This window comes from Dipodomys spectabilis, unplaced genomic scaffold (genome assembly GCF_019054845.1).
Source record: "Dipodomys spectabilis isolate Male_0828 unplaced genomic scaffold, ASM1905484v1 ptg000018l, whole genome shotgun sequence".
NCBI lineage: Eukaryota > Metazoa > Chordata > Mammalia > Rodentia > Heteromyidae > Dipodomys > Dipodomys spectabilis.
This window is the reverse complement of record NW_024870695.1, coordinates 19930059-19937690: the sequence shown is the minus strand read 5'-3', so window position 1 is coordinate 19937690 and position 7632 is coordinate 19930059.

Genomic DNA, 7632 nt, shown 5'->3' with positions numbered 1-7632 from the left:
TTTGGGCCTGGCTTACTTTACTTAATATAATTTTTTCCAGTTTCTTATGTATAAAGTCACCAGGTCTCTGAGTTAACCACACAGGATTAGATTTAAAGATACCAAGCAGAAATAGATTTGATAGGTTAAGGTCTAGACGTTGGGGTATTCTTAGTTAGCAAGCCCTCTGTACCTGGGGATAGGATAGTCATCTGCTGGGCATAAGACATGGTAATGAAGACAATTGTGCAATTGTAGAGCAGATCCTATGAACACTGGGAGATGCAGGGCAGGGTGAAGATGGGCTTCTTACTATTGCTGCAGGCCAGTTGCCTGCCGTTACAGGCATTCTTTCCAACTGAATGAGAGGAGGAATTTGCTTACAGTGAAAACTATCCAAAGTTGTCCTGGACTTCTATCAGAAATGGGGAACTCCCAAGGGAGGATCTCAATAGCAAGTGAGATCAGCACTTTTCAAATGGAAACCGAGGTATCAAGTGCAAGTGCTATGAGTCGTTGTGGCTAATAATGACTTAACAGCCAACTTTGGCCAGTTTTGCTTTATGATACAATCAAGGCTGTCTCTGTAAGAACATCCCTCTCTATGACTTTTATTATTGATTGGCTCTGAGTGAGAGAAAAAGGCAGGGCACAAGGTTGAGTGTGCCAGGCACTGCATATAACCTGCGAAGTCTCATTTCACCAGCAGAGGTAATGTATCTCATGCTGGAATATTACCTCTGAGTTTGGAGGAGCAGAATAAAAGATGATGGGTACGGTGTGTACGTGGGAAGAGCTGAGACATAAATGTGGAGTGAGGATGTGGAATTGGACAAGTTAAAAGTCCTCCCATTCTAATCCTTTGTGATATTGAGAAAAACTCATGTGCTTCTGGATTCTTCTTGTTGTTATTTGAAAGTGCAAGCTGCACATGAGAAGGGAATAAATCACTATCTAAATTATTCAGAACCTGAAGTCCTTACGGGAATTGCTTCCTGGTCTCTGATTGAGGCAGAGATCTTCTCCTGTGTTTCTAGTCTGAATCATGATTGCATTTTCAAAAAAAAAAAAAAATCTCTTGGCTCTAGAGAAAGCCTTAGGTAATTAAGTTATAAGAACTACGCCTCTCCATCTTGTTTCCTTTTTATTATTATCAAAAGCATCATACCCTGCATAGCTTATGATACTTTTTTGTTTTTTACTTAAAGCCAAAGTTAGGTATTGTTATAAAAGGATGCCATAGAATTATGCTTAGGGTTTGCTATTCGCTTTCTCACATCCCAAATAGTGACTTTAGATAGGCTAACTTCTGTAGAGTACCAGGCTTGTTGTTGGTAAAATGACTCCAAGGATTACTGGTAGAACGTATATATATCAAGGACTTTGAATAGCCCCTGGCAGGTATATAGGTGAGCTTTTTAGCTGTTAGTTATATAATTCCCATCTTCTATGAGCTGGGAGGAAAATGCACTTAGAAATACAATTTTTTTTTTTTTGTCGGTCATGGGACTCAAACTCTGGGCTTGGGCACTATCCCTCAGCTCTTCAGTTCAAGGCAAGAATGCTCTACCACTTGAGCCACAGCACCACTTCCGGTTTTCTAGTGGTTTATTGGAGATAAGAGTCTCATGGACTTTCCTGCCCAGGCTGGCTTTGAACCGAGATCCTCAGATCTCAGCCACCTGAGTAACTAGGATGACAGGTGTGTGCCACCGGCACCCGGCAACAATACAATTTTTAACACAAGCAGCCAACAAAATAGAAACATAAAAGAAGAACAAAGTTGGTAGATCATTTAACTGTTTTATTAACTGGATGCTTCTTCGTTATAGAATTAGGATTGCATTCTAGCCTGGCATCTAAGTCCTCTGTGAGGAACTAGGCATGTGGCTCAGTGGTGGAGAGCCTGCTGGGTCTAATCCCAGCTCCAGAAGGGAAATATCCTTCATGATTTCGCACCACTGTTTCTACATATGTTAAACACTTCACACACACACACACACACACATATACACACACACACATACACATTCCCCTCCTATACTTGACCTCTTGCTGTGATCCCAATAGGCACCATACATTGTACATCTGAATGTGATACTAGCTCAATTTGCAAATCATATCCTTTTCCCTCATCTTTGCTGGTCAGTATCACTCCATCCTTCAGCATCCATGCTAAATGGCTTTGTCATGGAGACTTCCTTAAAGATACAATGTGATAGAAACTGTCACCCCCCCATCTGTGGTACTTGACCGCATTTGTTTGTATTAGTCTACTTTCCATGTGCTCCCTTACTTTCAAGTTACTTTGCGATTACCACCTGATTTTAAAAGCCTTGAATGACAAAAGTTTTCTTTATTCCAGGGCCACCATGCCTTCCACCTCACACAGTCATGCTATACACGAGGTAGGCTTTTGATAAATCTGAACTGGGCAGGGGAATCCCTGAGATTAAAAAAAAAAAGTATAGACAGAATATAGATTGGCAACAGCTCCCCATCTAGCCCAAGTAGGGCACAGAAAAGAAGATGGCTCTAACCTAAAGGAGCTGTAAACACTTGCAAAAATGAGATATTTAAGGCTTGTGAAAAAACTGTACACAGTAAATTTTATTTGTTGACAAAAAACAAAGTACATTGGAATACCTTCATTTTACAGACAAGAAAGCTGGTATGTAGCCATCGGTATCAACAGCCAATGATCTTAAGCAATGTATTGAAAATGCTTTACCTACACACACACACACACACACACACACACACACACTCGCACAGGCTTGTATCACCATTGTACAATCCATGTCAAGTGATTGTGAAGAAATTCTTCCACATTTCGTCTGAGGCATCTTTCACAGGCTAGCCACACTCATCTTCCCCTTTCTACGACAGCTTCTTTCCCTATACACACACACCTGTGCACACATGCACGCACACACTATGGAACTCTGTCTACCCATGACCTATTGAGATAAGATGAACTCCATCAATAGCACCCTCCGTTGAGAAATTCAGCTTGAGACTTGGAAATACTCAACCAGGAGTTCCAAACACCAGAATTGTTGTCATAGTGATAATAGCAGCTAGACTTTCTGTGCTGTACTGTGTGCCTAGCGCTGTGCTAAAGATTAAACAGTATGTTCGTTGTTCCTCACTATGTCCTATAAAGTGAAGGCTATTGGAGGTGCCGCAAGCCAAACTACAGTACAGTGCTTTGACAAGCTGAGTAGTTGGAAAACAGGAATGTGTATCTGGACTAAGTTCTCTCACATCCTCTCCATTACCTTTCATCTCTCATCCTCTTCCCCTTTCTTCCCCATGAGGTACAGGCAGAGGCTTTTTCTTATGTGCTGAAAGGTCATACCCTAGAGTTGTTTTTGTTGTTGTTGTTGTTGGTTGTGGGTCTTGAACTCTGGGCTTGGGCGCTGTCCCTCAGCTCTTCAGCTTAAGGCTAGCACTCTACCACTTGAGCCACAGTGCCACTTACGGTTTTCTGGTGGTTTATTGGAGATAAAAGTCTCACAGACTTTTTTGACCAGGCTGGCTTTGAACTTGTAATCTTCAGATCTCAACTTTCTGAGTAGCTATGAATATAGGCATGAGCCACTGGCACCCAGCTACTCTAGAATTTACTGGCCAGAAAGATTAGAGTTGATACCACCCCTGCAGCCCAATTAAACTAAGCCTTTCATTGCTGCTAAAAAGTATTTGTTTTCCCTCTCCATTACCTAAACTCTCCTACTCCCCTCTCATCTGTGATGAGAGTATTAAGTCTCAAATTCTCATTAAGTTTCTGGGTATTCATCTTCTGGGGTGCTTCTGGGCATGTAATAAATATATGCTTTATCTATGGTTAATCTGTCAATTGCCAGGTTGTTTTTGCCAACTCGAGTATCAAACCTACAGCGGCCAAGGGGAAGTTCCTCTTTCCTTACAAAGCCCATTTCATAGATGAGGAGACTAGAATGTGTAGGAATTTAATGTCAAACCAAGCATCCCATTCAAGCAATCTGCCTCCAGTGGCTACATTCTTAACTACCATGCTGGCATGTGTTTCCCCAGGCAGGGCAGGTCTAGGCAAAATCTCCTACAGATTCCCAGCAGGGCATTCTGTGAGTAAGCATAGGAAGCCACCTACAGAGAAGAAAACAACTACCACAGGAGGCAAAGGGAGAGAGATAAATGAAAGATTAAGCAGTCCCAGAAAAGCACCCAACAACTCCCATTTCCCATCAGCTAGAAAGGCCCAGGGTTTGAGAAATGCTACTGCTTATGACTTCTGCATGATCACGATCCTAGGGCTTCTCTGCAAGGAAAAGAAGTCTAAATGCACTCATGTAGACTCCAAAGTCACCAGCAATGTGTGGTCCTCAGCTCAGGCCAGCTCTGACCCGGCGGACCATCGCAGTCTGTGAAGGAGTCCTTACTCATACTTGGTCTTTGAAGTTTAGGCTCCCCAATTGCTCCGTAATTAAATGTCTGAACCTCAGCAGCCCCATTTATAAAATGGCTGCTGCTGGGGGAGGGGATGGTTAATAAGGAAACATTTTTCTCTACCACCAGGGAGGAGTGTAGCTGCAGGTCATCTAAGGCTGAGTGTATTAAAAAGCTATGCAAATGTGGAGGGCCTTATGCATAGAGCTTTGTTTAGGGCTTCTGTGTACACCCTTGTGATTGGTGGTGCAGGGTCAATCTACAAAGTAAAAGACAATGTTGTCCATCCTTCATGATTTTCCTTCAGTCCTATCTCTATTTACAAAGTCACAGGTAATGCCAAAAAGTCGTCAGATTCCTCGTTAATGAGTCGACTCTGAAAGCACCAGTTTTAATCAGCGAGACAGATCTATTTTTTCCACAGCTCTGGTTACTCATCAGTTAAAAAAAAACTAAACAAACAAACAAAAAACACTCTCTGGGGTTGGCCCTCTGTTGTCTTGGTCTTGAGTCTTTCTCTCCTTGGCCTACCTTCTCTTTTTTTTTTTTTAGTGTTCTTTTTTTTTTTTTTTTTTTGGGTCCGGTCGTGGGGCCTGAACTCTGGGCCTGGGCACTGTCCCTCAGCTCTTCAGCTCAAGGCTAGCACTCTACCACTTGAGCCACAGCGCCACTTCTGGCTTTTTTCTTTTTGCTTATGTGGTGCTGAGGAATCGAACCCAGGGCCTCATGAATGCAAGGCAAGCACTCTACCACTGAGCCACCTTCCCAGCCCCTTGGCCTACCTTCTCTATCTTGGACCTAACCTACCAGCCTCTTCTGTCTCCTACTCAGCAGAAATGGTAATGACCCTTGCCCAGGGGGATCTGAATTAGTTGAATGAAGAAACATACATAGTCACAAAGAGTTGAGCCAGAAAGGTAATTGAATCCAACCAACAGAAGGGTTCCTTGATACAGTTTAGTTGGCAAGATGTGAAGGTTTTTACATTCCACTGAATTTTCTAGTATATTTCTTTGTAAATGAACCATGTCTATTATTATTTACTCGAGTCGTCTCCAGCTTCTCAAAGGTTTCAGGTCCTATCAAAATGGCAAAACTCACTAACCACGTAGTCTTCCCATCTGGTAACTCATAAAGACACCACCACAACTCCACTCAAGGGAATGATGAGATAGTTGAAGTTGCTGCTACTAGGTTGGGAAGTAGCAAGGACTCTGGAGTAGGATAACCATCGGATATAGGATGCTAACTTAAATTTAAACTTCAGATAAATCATGAGTTCACAATCGATATTGCATAGGGAAGACTTTTTTTTTGGCTTATACTGAGGTTTGAACTCAGGGCCTTGTAATTGCTGGGAAGGTAAACCTATCACTTGAACCAGAACTCCAACCGTTTTCTTTGCTCTGATAGAGTTCAACCTTTTGTGAGTTAGGGTCTCTTTCTGTCAAGGCCAGCCAGCACCCTAATCTTCTTAATTATGCTTCCCACTGTAGCTATGTAGTAGCTCTGCCCCCCACACCTTTGTTCTATTGAGATGGCTTACTGTGAACTTTTTTTTTTTTTAAGTCCCAGGCTAGCTCCTAATCATAGCCTCTTTCACAGCTGGGGACATCTCTATTTGATGTTTTCCCCTGACATTTGTAGGCATAAATTAAGAGCCTGTAACACTTCCGAGATCAGTAAGTTCAGTTAACCTTCTCTGGGCTTCTGGAACCAGAGTGAAGCAAATCTACTCCTTTCTGATTGGTAGGTCGCTGTGGGAAGGGGAGGGAGGAGGGGATTGTGTTCTGGCATGGTCAGCATCCTATGCAGGGACTCTGTGTCCCTCCCTGAGAAGAGGCAGGTGCTCTCCTCAGAGTTTCCACAGCACCTGGCATCTGCTCCATCAGAAATCCCTTCATGTAAGCCACAGGCTTGTTCATGCAAATGTGCTTGCAGTTAGTTCTGCAGAAGGAGAATGTACCACTGAGCTCAAGAAAGGTGTGTTATATCCTGTGAGCATACATACAAAAAAAAAAAAAAAAAAAAAAGCCCTTTCCATTCTTTTCTACTCCCATCACTATAATCTGTAGATTGAATCTAGTTCCTCTTCTCTGTGGACATGCTTAGGATTCCTTCTCTGAAATAGATGCAGAGGGATGCTTAACTACAAAGACTTTGCCCTGAAGGTGGGCTTCATGAATGTTGAAGCTATTTTTGATTGTGATCTTATTTGTTTAAAGAATCCACTTTCATTTAGTATCCCATTGTTCTACAAAACAGTCCACTGAAAGTCAAAGTGCTGTGTTCTATCCTTTTTCATCTAAATGTCTACCTTACTCTAAAAAACAAAACAAACAAACAGCGTGGGATTTGAATTTAGGACCTCAAATTTGTTGGTGTTCTACCACTTGAGCCATGCCACCAGCTCTGCTTTTTGCTGGCTATTTTAGAGATGGAGTCTTGCAGATTTTTCTGCCCAGACTGGCTTTGAACTACAATTCTCCAGATCTCAGCCTCTAAGTAGCTAGATTACAGGCTTGAGATCCTATACCTGACTTTTTTTTTTTTTTGCCTTGAGTGAGTATCATTCACATCAGTGTTTCTAAACTTACCTAGCTTATAAGTTTTTCTTGGTCAGATCATTTCTCATGTTTGTGTAAGCCATTTTCCCTTTGTGAAAGGGCCTGTTAAGTCATGTTGGATATTTTATTCAAAATCCATCTCTAGATGTCTTTCTCTCTGATACCATATCCCTAATTAGCTCTACCATGCTCGGATGTTTTTATTTTTGCATATTCCTAAGTCACTGATGGAAGGTTTACTGGATATCTGTTGATTTATTGTGTTTGATATTTTTAATTATTTAAAAATTAAATCCATGTAAAAAGTCTGTATTCAACACATATTATGTGTTACCTTCTGATAAAAATTTTTCTCCCAAACTTGCAAAACAAATAAAAAATGGTAAGAATGTGAACCTGAGTAGGGATAATCTATCTGCACTCCAGCTATTTCAATCTATTTCATTTGGGGTCTTTTTTTTTTTTTAGTAGAAAAATAATGGGTTTCAAAATCATTTTTAACATATAAGGTATAGTTCATAAGCCACACAATTCATGCATTTTAAGTGTGTATTTCAGTATTTTATTCACAGAATTGTAATTTTAGGACATTTGCACTGGCCCCCTAAAGAAACTTTGTGTCTCTTAGACATAATTTTTTTCAATGCTTTCCCAC